Here is a 13936-nt window from a genome sequence, read left to right as displayed (position 1 = left end):
AACATCACCCTCAACAAATTGAGAACCCTGGACCCTAACCCTATCCAAAAAGTCCCGTCTTTGACGGCTCGACAACCCTAGAAAAATAGAATCTCACATAACTACACCACTACTACCTCCGTCCGGAATTACTTGACATGAAATGGATGTATGTAAACCTAGGTCTAGATATACATCCATTACACGTCAAGTAATTCCGGAGGGAGAGAGTAATAAATTAGCTATAAATGGCTTACACCCACTAAAAAATCCCTCCTTTGCAACAACGAGACATACACTACATCAGAAGTAGTGTCGAGGATGACATGGTCACCATCAAATTCATCGACACCGACGATCAGTTCACGGATATCTCCACCAAGGCATTTGAGCGGGTCGTCTTCAGCTGCTCCACGAGAGGATCAAGATCATCGAGGTGAAGTAAAGCGGCTGTAGCTGGCTTAGGGGGGAGATTTTCTGCAGCTCGTTTTGCTTGTCATTGCAGCGTTTCATTACTCGTTCGGATTATTTTCATACACTGTACGACAGTACAAGAGCATGTGTCTAGTTGTCCTTGGTCTCGACTCTTGAACTCCACCGTAACCAACTTCCCTGCTTTCTAGGCGATTGTCCCCTGGAGTGTCATCGGAATTTGCTGCACCCATTGAGAGAGGCTGCTGCATGTGCCTCCACACTTCCTGCTACAAGGGGTTTATGCCCCCAACTCTCTTTACCCAACGTCTCCACACTTCCTGCTGAGAAGGAAGGCTTCCTGCTACAAGGGAGCCTTCCTTCTCAGCTAGGATGAACAAGGTGAAGAGCCATGGCAGCAAGGACAAGGGGTCAGGCGGAGGAGGATTTTGCAGGATGCTGAGGCAGCACAAGGCCAGGCTCTACATCATCCGGCGATGCGTTGTCATGCTCATCTGCTGCCATGACTGACCCTACATAGGTGTTGTTCTTCATTTGGTCCTCTCTTGTTTGTAGCTAGGCTAGGCTAGGCTAGGCATGACTGTTTCTTTGGTGTGTATGTTCATAGGGCACGTAGTAAATTTCTATGTTGAAGTTTTGTGTGGTGTGGTTCTCCAAAGTCCTGCAACGTCAAGGATGTGCATGCATTGAGATGTTAGGTCTTGGTATCTTTGTTGTGAAGTTGCTCCATCAGAAATGGAAGATCTCAAGAAAAAGAAGGAAACACTTAGTATGGAAGTTCTCAGAAAGGGTTATATGTCTATTGGCATCATCACATTGTATGATCCGTACTGTTGAAGCATGATTGTGAGTCCCCTGAGTAGTTAGCTAATTGCTAATAATGCATATATACACTCTTCCAGAATGTTCTTTGCTTCATTCGATTGGATCAGTTGTCAGAACGATTAATTTCTCATGCAAGGTCATCCCAAAGGCATGCATTCTGGGAATGAATTTGTCGAATATATCTCGGGGTGCAGTTGGCAAGATTGATATGTACTAGTATCTTCGTTCAAAATTCAAATAGTTGTACATGCAACCAAATAAAAGTAGTGATTATGATTTCTAAAGATGGTAGTAACATTTCCATGACAGTATGACACTGATAACTTTACTCGGAGAATAGGCAGCGTTGTCACGGGTGTGTTTGGTTGGTGCCTGTTGGAAATATGCAGCTTATATTATTAGGAGGCCAATGCCAACATATATACACATACATGAGAATGCCAAAAGGCTTCAAGAGGATGCCAAGAGACTAGAATGTAAAAGGCCAAAAGACATCAGTTAATATAACTCTAACACCCCCCCCCCCCCCCTCAAACTCATGGTTGATCCACAACACTGAGTTTGCAGAGGTGAAACCCATGTTGCGCTCTAGTCCGAGCCTTCGTGAAGAAGTCCGCTAGCTGTAACTCAGAAGGCACATACTGAAGAGCAACAACATGATCCTGCACAGTAGCGCGCACATAAGAAGCATCAACACCAATGTGTTTGGTAAGCTCATGCTTCACGGGGTCCCGCGCAATACTAATAGCAGCTGTGCTTTCTGATGGGAGAGTGGTAGGTGTAGTGACAGAAACATCAAAATCCTCCAATAACCATCGTAACCAAGTCACCTCAGCCGTCAGAAGAGCCATAGCTCGCAACTCGACCTCTGCACTTGAACGAGAAACTGCAGTCTGTTTCTTTGTCTTCCAGGAAATGAGGGAACCACCAAGAAAGACACAGTAGGCAGAAAGTGAATGGCGATCCGTAGGATCACTAGCCCACGTAGCATCCGAATAGGCCTGGAGTTGTAACGAGCTGGAACGGGGGAAAAAGAGACGATGAGAGATCGTGCCACGAAGATATCGTAGAACACGAAGAAGGTGACTATAGTGAACTGAAGTGGGAGCAGAAACAAACTGACTTAGAATATCCGGACGAGTGACAGCAAGATACACAAGACTCCCAACAAGATGACGATAACGTGTTGGGTCAGACAAGGGCTCACCATCAGAAGCACGAAGGTGAACATTGAGCTCCATAGGAGTCTCAGCAGTGCGCTCATCACTAAGAGCCGCACGAGTAAGAAGACCCTGGATATACTTTTCTTGAGAAATAAAAAAGTCAGCAGAGGTGGAGGAAACCTCAATCCCAAGAAAGTAAAGAAGAGGACCAAGATCAAACATAAGGAACTACTCATTAAGACGGGCCTTGACAAAGGCAATGTACTCAGAATCGTCACCAGTGATGATCATGTCATCAACATATAGAAGAATAAGAGTGCGACCACGAGCAGAAAGGTGGAAAAACAACGCTGGATCGTGATCACTGGGTGAAAAACCAGCAGCAGTGACCACAGAGGCAAAACGCTCAATCCAAGCGCGAGGGGCTTGCTTTAGGCCATAGAAAGAGCAACGAAGACGACAAACCATGCCATCAGGAACTGAATACCCAGGTGCTGGCTGCATATAAACCTCCTCATGCAACTCACCATTAAGAAAGGCATTTTTAACATCAAGCTGTGACACGGACCAGTGGCGAACAGAGGCCACGGCGAGAAGTGTGCGGACAATGGTTATATGGGCCACATGAGCAAATGTCTCATCATAATCACGACCATGCTCCTGCTGAAAGCCGCGAGCCACAAGACGAGCTTTATAACGCTCGAGAGAACCATCAGAGCGAGTCTTAATCTTATAGACCCACTTACAAGTGATGGGACGAACACAGGGAGGAAGAGAAACCAGATCCCATGTGCCGTCGCGCTCAAGTGCGGCAATCTCCTCTGCCATCGCAAACTTGAAGGAAATATGCCCTAGAGGCAATAATAAAGTTATTATTTATTTCCTTATATCATGATAAATGTTTATTATTCATGCTAGAATTGTATTATCCGGAAACATAATACTTGTGTGAATACATAGACAAACTAAACGTCACTAGTGTGCCTCTACTTGACTAGCTCGTTAATCGAAGATGGTTATGTTTCCTAACCATAGACATGTGTTGTCATTTGATTAACGGGATCACATCATTAGGAGAATGATGTGATTGACATGACCCATTCCATTAGCTTAGCACCCGATCGTTTAGTATGTTCCTATTGCTTTCTTCATGACTTATACATGTTCCTATGACTATGAGATTATGCAACTCCCGTTTGCCGGAGGAACACTTTGTGTGTTACCAAACGTCACAACGTAACTGGGTGATTATAAAGGAGCTCTACAGGTGTCTCCAAAGGTACATGTTGGGTTGGCGTATTTCGAGATTAGGATTTGTCACTCCGATTGTCGGAGAGGTATCTCTGGGCCCTCTCAGTAATGCACATCACATAAGCCTTGCAAGCATTGCAACTAATGAGTTAGTTGCGAGATGATGTATTACGAAACGAGTAAAGAGACTTGCCGGTAACGAGATTGAACTAGGTATTGAGATACCGACGATCGAATCTCGGGCAAGTAACATACCGATGACAAAGGGAACAACGTATGTTGTTATGCGGTCTGACCGATAAAGATCTTCGTAGAATATGTAGGAGCCAATATGAGCATCCAGGTTCCGCTATTGGTTATTGACCGGAGACGTGTCTCGGTCATGTCTACATTGTTCTCGAACCCGTAGGGTCCGCACGCTTAACGTTACGATGACTTTTTCATTATGAGTTTATATATTTTGATGTACCGAAGTTTGTTCGGAGTCCCGGATGTGATCACGGACATGACGAGGAGTCTCGAAATGGTCGAGACATAAAGATTGATATATTGGAAGCCTATGTTTGGACATCGGAAGTGCTCCGGGTGAAATCGGCATTTTACCATAGTACCGGGAGGTTACCGGAACCCCCCGGTAACCTAATGGGCCTTAATGCGCCTAGTGGAGGAAGAGGAGAAGAGGCCTAGGGGCTGCCGCGCGCCCCTCCCCCCCCCCCAAGTCCGAATTGGACAAGGTGGGGGGGCGGCGCCCCCCCCCCTCCTTTCTTCCCTCTCCTCCTTCCCCCCAAGTCCTAATCCAACTAGGGAAAGGGGGGAGTCCTACTCCCGGTAGGAGTAGGACTCCTCCGGCGCGCCTCCTCCTAGGGCCGGCCGCACCCCCCCCCCCCTTGCTCCTTTATATACGGGGGCAGGGGCACCTCTAGACACACAAGTTGATCTTCAAGATCGTTCTCTTAGCCGTGTGCGGTGTCCCCCTCCACCATAGTCCTCGATAATATTGTAGTGGTGCTTAGGCGAAGCCCTGTGACAGTAGAACATCAAGATCGTCACCACGCCGTCGTGCTGACGGAACTCTTCCCCGACACTTTGCTGGATCGGAGTCCGGGGATCGTCATCGAGCTGAACGTGTGCTAGAACTCGGAGGTGCCGTAGTTTCGGTGCTTGATCGGTCGGGCCGTGAAGACGTACGACTACATCAACCGTGTTGTCATAACGCTTCCGCTGTCGGTCTACGAGGATACGTAGACAACACTCTCCCCTCTCATTGCTATGCATCACCATGATCTTGCGTGTGCGTAGGAATTTTTTTGAAATTACTGCGTTCCCCAACAGTGGCATCCGAGCCTAGGTTTTATGTGTTGATGTTATTTGCACGAGTAGAACACAAGTGAGTTGTGGACGATATAAGTCATACTGCTTACCAGCATGTCATACTTTGGTTCGGCGGTATTGTTGGATGAAGCGGCCCGGACCGACATTATGCGTACGCTTACGCGAGACTGGTTCTACCGACGTGCTTTGCACACAGGTGGCTAGCGGGTGTCAGTTTCTCCAACTTTAGTTGAACCGAGTGTGGCTACGCCCGGTTCTTGCGAAGGTTAAAACAACACCAACTTGATAAACTATCGTTGTGGTTTTTGATGCGTAGGTAAGATTGGTTCTTGCTTAAGCCCGTAGCAGCCACGTAAAACTTGCAACAACAAAGTAGAGGGCGTCTAACTTGTTTTTGCAGGGCATGTTGTGATGTGATATGGTCAAGACATGATGCTAAATTTTATTGTATGAGATGATCATGTTTTGTAACCAAGTTATCGGCAATTGGATGGAGCCATATGGTTGTCGCTTTATTGTATGCAATGCAATTGCGCTGTAATGCTTTACTTTATCACTAAGCGGTAGCGATAGTCGTGGAAGCATAAGATTGGCGATACGACAACGATGCTACGATGGTGATCAAGGTTTTGCGCCGGTGACGATGGTGATAATGACGGTGCTTCGAAGATGGAGATCGCAAGCACAAGATGATGATAGCCATATCATATCACTTATATTGATTGCATGTGATGTTTATCTTTTATGCATCTTATCTTGCTTTGATTGATGGTAGCATTTTAAGATGATCTCTCGCTAATTATCAAGAAGTGTTATCCCTGAGTATGCACCGTTGTGAAAGTTCTTCGTGTTGAGACACCACGTGATGATCGGGTGTGATAGGCTCTACGTTCAAATACAACAGGTGCAAAACAGTTGCACACGCGGAATACTCAGGTTATACTTGACGAGTCAAGCATATACAGATATGGCCTCAGAACACGGAGACCGAAAGGTCGAGCGTGAATCATATAGTAGATATGATCAACATAGTGATGTTCAACAATGAAACAACTCCATCTCACGTGATGATCGGACATGGTTTAGTTGATTTGGATCACGTGATCACTTAGAGGATTAGAGGGATGTCTATCTAAGTGGGAGTTCTTTAGTAATATGATTAAATGAACTTATATTTATCATGAACTTAGTACCTGATAGTATCTTGCTTGTTTATGTTTGATTGTAGATAGATGGCCCGTGCTGTTGTTCCGTTGAATTTTAATGCGTTCCTTGAGAAAGCAAAGTTGAAAGATGATGGTAGCAATTACACGGACTGGGTCCGTAACTTGAGGATTATCCTCATTGCTGCATAGAAGAATTACGTCCTGGAAGCACCGCTGGGTGCCGGGCCTGCTGCTGGAGCAACACCAGATGTTATGAACGTCTGGCAGAGCAAAGCTGATGACTACTCGATAGTTCAGTGTGCCATGCTTTACGGCTTAGAATCGGGACTTCAACAACGTTTTGAATGTCATGGAGCATATGAGATGTTCCAGGATTTGAAGTTAATATTTCAAGCAAATGTCCGGTTTGAGAGATATGAAGTCTCTAATAAGTTCTATAGCTGCAAGATGGAGGAGAACAGTTCTGTCAGTGAGCATATACTCAAAATGTCTGGGTATAATAATCACTTGATTCAATTGGGAGTTAATCTTCCAGATGATTGCGTCATTGACAGAATTCTCCAATCACTTCCACCTAGCTACAAGAGCTTCGTGATGAACTATAATATGCAAGGGATGAATAAGACAATTCCCGAGCTCTTCGCAATGCTGAAAGCTGCGGAGGTAGAAATCAAAAAGGAGCATCAAGTGTTGATGGTCAACAAGACCACTAGTTTCAAGAAAAAGGGCAAAGGGAAGAAGAAGGGGAACTTAAAAAAGAACAGCAAGCAAGTTGCTGCTCAGGAGAAGAAACCCAAATCTGGACCTAAGCCTGAAACTGAGTGCTTCTACTGCAAGCAGACTGGTCACTGGAAGCGGAACTGCCCCAAGTATTTGGCGGATAAGAAGGATGGCAAGGTGAACAAAGGTATATGTGATATACATGTTACTGATGTGTACCTTACTAATGCTCGCAGTAGCACCTGGGTATTTGATACTGGTTCTGTTGCTAATATTTGCAACTCGAAACAGGGACTACGGATTAAGCGAAGATTGGCTAAGGACGAGGTGACGATGCGCGTGGGAAGTGGTTCCAAAGTCGATGTGATCACGGTCGGCACGCTACCTCTACATCTACCTTCGGGATTAGTATTAGACCTAAATAATTGTTATTTGGTGCCAGCGTTGAGCATGAACATTATATCTGGATCTTGTTTGATGCGAGACGGTTATTCATTTAAATTAGAGAATAATGGTTGTTCTATTTATATGAGTAATATCTTTTATGTTCATGCACCATTGAAGAGTGGTCTATTCTTATTAAATCTCGATAGTAGTGACACACATATTCATAATGTTGAAGCCAAAAGATGCAGAGTTGATAATGATAGTGCAACTTATTTGTGGCACTACCGTTTAGGTCGTATCGGTGTAAAGCGCATGAAGAAACTCCATACTGATGGACTTTTGGAACCACTTGATTATGAATCACTTGGTACTTGTGAACTGTGCCTTATGGGCAAGATGACCAAAACACCATTCTCCGGTACTATGGAGAGAGCAACAGATTTATTGGAAATCATACATACAGATGTATGTGGTCCGATGAATGTTGAGGCTCGTGGCGGATATCGTTATTTTCTCACCTTCACAGATGACTTAACCAGATATGGGTATATCTACTTAATGAAACATAAGTCTGAAACATTTGAAAAGTTCAAAGAATTTCAGAGTGAAGTTGAAAATCATCGTAACAAGAAAATAAAATTCCTACGATCTGATCGTGGAGGAGAATATTTGAGTTACGAGTTTGGTGTACATTTGAAACAATGCGGAATAGTTTCGCAACTCACGCCACCCGGAACACCACAGCGTAATGGTGTGTCCGAATGTCGTAATCGTACTTTACTAGATATGGTGCGATCTATGATGTCTCTTACTGATTTACCGCTATCGTTTTGGGGTTATGCTTTAGAGACGGCCGCATTCACGTTAAATAGGGCACCATCAAAATCCGTTGAGACGACGCCTTATGAACTGTGGTTTGGCAAGAAACCAAAGTTGTCGTTTCTGAAAGTTTGGAGCTGCGATGCTTATGTGAAAAAACTTCAACCTGATAAGCTCGAACCCAAATCGGAGAAATGTGTCTTCATAGGATATCCAAAGGAAACTATTGGGTACACCTTCTATCACAGATCCGAAGGCAAGACTTTTGTTGCTAAATTCGGAAACTTTCTAGAGAAGGAGTTTCTCTCGAAAGAAGTGAGTGGGAGGAAAGTAGAACTTGATGAGGTAACTGTACCTGCTCCCTTATTGGAAAGTAGTACATCACAGAAACCGGTTTCTGTGACACCTACACCAATTAGTGAAGAAGCTAATGATGATGATCATGAAACTTTAGAACAAGATACTACTGAACCTCGTAGATCAACCAGAGTAAGATCCGCACCAGAGTGGTACGGTAATCCTGTTCTGGAAGTCATGCTACTAGATCATGATGAACCTACGAACTATGAAGAAGCGATGGTGAGCCCAGATTCCGCAAAATGGCTTGAAGCCATGAAATCTGAGATGGGATCCATGTATGAGAACAAAGTGTGGACTTTGGTTGGCTTGCCCAATGATCGGCAAGCAATTGAGAATAAATGGATCTTCAAGAAGAAGACTGACGCTGACGGTAATGTTACTGTCTACAAAGCTCGACTTGTCGCAAAAGGTTTTCGACAAGTTCAAGGGATTGACTATGATGAGACCTTCTCACCCGTAGCGATGCTTAAGTCTGTCCGAATCATGTTAGCAATTGCCGCAATTTATGATTATGAAATTTGGCAGATGGATGTCAAAACTGCATTCCTGAATGGATTTCTGGAAGAAGAGTTGTATATGATGCAACCAGAAGGTTTTGTCGATCCAAAGGGAGCTAACAAAGTGTGCAAGCTCCAGCGATCCATTTATGGACTGGTGCAAGCCTCTCGGAGTTGGAATAAACGTTTTGATAGTGTGATCAAAGCATTCGGTTTTGTACAGACTTTTGGAGAAGCCTGTATTTACAAGAAAGTGAGTGGGAGCTCTGTAGCATTTCTGATATTATATGTAGATGACATATTACTAATCGGAAATGATATAGAATTTCTGCATAGCATAAAGGGATACTTGAATAAGAGTTTTTCAATGAAAGACCTCGGTGAAGCTGCTTACATATTGGGCATTAAGATCTATAGAGATAGATCAAGACGCTTAATTGGACTTTCACAAAGCACATACCTTGACAAAGTTTTGAAGAAGTTCAAAATGGATCAAGCAAAGAAAGGATTCTTGCCTGTATTACAAGGTGTGAAATTGAGTAAGACTCAATGCCCGACCACTGCAGAAGATAGAGAGAAAATGAAAGATGTTCCCTATGCTTCAGCCATAGGCTCTATCATGTATGCAATGCTGTGTACCAGACCTAATGTATGTCTTGCTATAAGTCTAGCAGGGAGGTACCAAAGTAATCCAGGAGTGGATCACTGGACAGCGGTCAAGAACATCCTGAAATACCTGAAAAGGACTAAGGATATGTTTCTCATATATGGAGGTGACAAAGAGCTCATCGTAAATGGTTACATTGATGCAAGCTTTGACACTGATCCGAACGATTCTAAATCGCAAACCGGATACGTGTTTACATTAAACGGTGGAGCTGTCAGTTGGTGCAGTTCTAAACAAAGCGTTGTGGCGGGATCTACATGTGAAGCGGAGTACATAGCTGCTTCGGAAGCAGCAAACGAAGGAGTCTGGATGAAGGAGTTCATATCCGATCTAGGTGTCATACCTAGTGCATCGGGTCCAATGAAAATCTTTTGTGACAATACTGGTGCAATTGCCTTGGCAAAGGAATCCAGATTTCACAAGAGAACCAAGCACATCAAGAGACGCTTCAATTCCATCCGGGATCTAGTCTAGGTGGGAGACATAGAGATTTGCAAGATACATACGGATCTAAATGTAGCAGACCCGTTGACTAAGCCTCTTCCACGAGCAAAACATGATCAGCAACAAAGCTCCATGGGTGTTAGAATCATTACTGTGTAATCTAGATTATTGACTCTAGTGCAAGTGGGAGACTGAAGGAAATATGCCCTAGAGGCAATAATAAAGTTATTATTTATTTCCTTATATCATGATAAATGTTTATTGTTCATGCTAGAATTGTATTATCCGGAAACATAATACTTGTGTGAATACATAGACAAACTAAACGTCACTAGTGTGCCTCTACTTGACTAGCTCATTAATCGAAGATGGTTATGTTTCCTAACCATAGACATGTGTTGTCATTGGATTAACGGGATCACATCATTAGGAGAATGATGTGATTGACATGACCCATTCCATTAGCTTAGCACCCGGTCGTTTAGTATGTTGCTATTGCTTTCTTCATTACTTATACATGTTCCTATGACTATGAGATTATGCAACTCCCGTTTGCCGGAGGAACACTTTGTGTGCTACCAAACGTCACAACGTAACTGGGTGATTATAAAGGAGCTCTACAGGTGTCTCCAAAGGTACATGTTGGGTTGGCGTATTTCGAGATTAGGATTTGTCACTCCGATTGTCGGAGAGGTATCTCTGGGCCCTCTCGGTAATGCACATCACATAAGCCTTGCAAGCATTGCAACTAATGAGTTAGTTGCGAGATGATGTATTACGAAACGAGTAAAGAGACTTGCCGGTAACGAGATTGAACTAGGTATTGAGATACCGACGATCGAATCTCGGGCAAGTAACATACCGATGACAAAGGGAACAACGTATGTTGTTATGCGGTCTGACCGATAAAGATCTTCGTAGAATATGTAGGAGCCAATATGAGCATCCAGGTTCCGTTATTGGTTATTGACCAGAGACGTGTCTCGGTCATGTCTACATTGTTCTCGAACCCGTAGGGTCCGCACGCTTAACGTTACGATGACTTTTTCATTATGAGTTTATATATTTTGATGTACCGAAGTTTGTTCGGAGTCCCGGATGTGATCACGGACATGACGAGGAGTCTCGAAATGGTCGAGACATAAAGATTGATATATTGGAAGCCTATGTTTAGACATCGGAAGTGTTCCGGGTGAAATCGGCATTTTACCATAGTACCGGGAGGTCACCGGAACCCCCCGGTAACCTAATGGGCCTTAATGGGCCTAGTGGAGGAAGAGGAGAGGAGGCCTAGGGGCTGCCGCGCGCCCCTCCCCCCCCCCCCCAAGTCCGAATTGGACAAGGAGGGGGGCGGCACCCCCCCCCCTTTCCTTTCTTCCCTCTCCTCCTTCCCCCCAAGTCTTAATCCAACTAGGGAAAGGGGGGAGTCCTACTCCCGGTAGTGTTGGAAATATGCCCTAGAGGCAATAATAAAATGATTATTATATTTCCTTGTTCATGATAATTGTCTATTATTCATGCTATAATTGTATTATCCGGAAATCGTAATACATGTGTGAATACATAGACCACAATGTGTCCCTAGTGAGCCTCTAGTTGACTAGCTCGTTGATCAACAGATAGTCATGGTTTCCTGGCTATAGACATGGGGATGTCATTGATAACGGGATCACATCATTGCGATAATGATGTTATGGACAAGACCCAATCCTAAGCTTAGCTCAAAGATCGTGTAGTTCGTTTGTTGTAGCTTTTCTGAATGTCAAGTATCATTTCCTTATACCATGAGATTGTGCAACTCTCGGATACCGTAGGAGTGCTTTGGGTGTGCCAAACGTCACAACGTAACTGGGTGACTATAAAGGTACATTACAGGTGTCTCCAAAAGTGTCTGTTGGGTTGGCACGAATCCAGACTGGGATTTGTCACTCCGTATGACGGAGAGGTATCTTTGGGCCCACTCGGTAATGCATCATCATAATGAGCTCAAAGTGATCAAGTGGTTGATCACGGGATCATGCATTATGGTACGAGTAAAGTGACTTGCCGGTAACGAGACTGAACAAGGTATTGGGATACCGATGATCGAGTCTCAGGCAAGTAACGTACCGATTGACAAAGGGAATTGTATACGGGGTTGCTTGAATCCTCGACATCGTGGTTCATCCGATGAGATCATCGAGGAGCATGTGGGAGCCAACATGGGTATCCAGATCCCGCTGTTGGTTATTGGCCGGAGAGCCGTCTCGGTCATGTCTACGTGTCTCCCGAACCCGTAGGGTCTACACACTTAAGGTTCGGTGACGCTAGGGTTGTAGAGATATGAGTATGCAGTAATCCGAAAGTTGTTCGGAGTCCCGGATGAGATCCTGGACGTCACGAGGAGTTCCGGAATGGTTCGGAGGTGAAGAATTATATATAGGAAGTGTAGTTTCGGCCATCGGGAAAGATTCGGGTCACCGGTATTGTACCGGGACCACCGGATGGGTCCCGGGGGTCCACCGGGTGGGGCCACCCATCCCGAAGGGCCCCATGTGCCGAAGTGGGGAGGGGAACCAGCCCATAGTGGGCTAGTGCGCCCCCCCCCTTGGGCCCCCCTGCGCCTAGGGTTGGAAACCCTAGGGTGGGGGCGCCTCCACTTGCCTTGGGGGGCACTCCACCCCCTTGGCCGTCGCCCCCCCTTGGGAGATCCCATCTCCAGGGCCGGCGCCCCCCCCCCCAGGGGGCCTATATAAGGGGGGGAGGGAGGGCAGCCGTACCTCAATTCTTGGCGCCTCCCTTTCCCCTGCTACACCTCTCCCTCTCGCAGAAGCTCGACGAAGCCCTGCTGCGATCATTGCTGCATCCACCACCACGCCGTCGTGCTGCTGGATCTTCATCAACCTCTCCTTCCCCCTTGCTGGATCAAGAAGGAGGAGACGTCATCCGCTCCGTACGTGTGTTGAACGCGGAGGTGCCGTCCGTTCGGCACTTGGTCATCGGTGATTTGGATCACGGCGAGTACGACTCCATCATCCCCGTTCTCTTGAACGCTTCCACTCGCGATCTACAAGGGTATGTAGATGCACTCTTCTCTCGTTGCTAGTTGACTCCATAGATTGATCTTGGTGAAACGTAGGAAAATTTTTTGTTTTCTGCAACGTTCCCCAACAGGTAGGAGTAGGACTCCTCCGGCGCGCCTCCTCCTAGGGCCGGCCGCACCCCCCCTTGCTCTTCTATATACAAGGGCAGGGGGACACCTCTAGACACACAAGTTGATCTTCAAGATCGTTCTCTTAGCCGTGTGCGGTGTCCCCCTCCACCATAGTCCTCGATAATATTGTAGTGGTGCTTAGGCGAAGCCCTGCGACAGTAGAACATCAAGATCGTCACCACGCCGTCGTGCTGACGGAACTCCTCCCCGACACTTTGCTGGATCGGAGTCCGGGGATCGTCATCGAGCTGAACATGTGCTAGAACTCGGAGGTGCCGTAGTTTCGGTGCTTGATCGGTCGGGCCGTGAAGACATACGACTACATCAACCGCGTTGTCATAAAGCTTCCGCTGTCGGTCTACGAGGGTACGTAGACAACACTCTCCCCTCTCGTTGCTATGCATCACCATGATCTTGCGTGTGCGTAGGAAAATTTTTGAAATTACTGCGTTCCCCAACAAAACTACCATTCAGGATGAACAACAGCATCACGATAAGAGGTAGGCTCAAGTACAACCAAAAGGCCATATCGGCTAGGAGAATAGCGGTCAGGAGGAGGGCAAGGTCGAGCCCGAAGACCATAAGTCGGCTGGGAGGAGGAAGATGGTGCACCAGAAGTAGATGGCACGTCAGTACATACACCCATAACACGTCGACGACGGGTATAATGAAAAGGAAAAGTGGTATGAGAGGGAACCATC

General features: G+C 45.7%; 1 pseudogene; it reads left to right on the top strand.

The window, feature by feature from the left end:
• Positions 1-783: 783 nt before the first annotated feature.
• On the top strand, positions 784-1088 carry LOC147978229 (small polypeptide DEVIL 6 pseudogene; annotated as a pseudogene).
• Positions 1089-13936: the final 12848 nt, after the last annotated feature.

The sequence above is a fragment of the Triticum urartu genome, chromosome 3A (assembly GCF_056163025.1).
Source record: "Triticum urartu cultivar PI428250 chromosome 3A, HENAU_Tu73, whole genome shotgun sequence".
Taxonomy (NCBI): Eukaryota; Viridiplantae; Streptophyta; class Magnoliopsida; order Poales; family Poaceae; genus Triticum; species Triticum urartu.
This window is presented reverse-complemented; position numbering and strand designations above follow the sequence as displayed.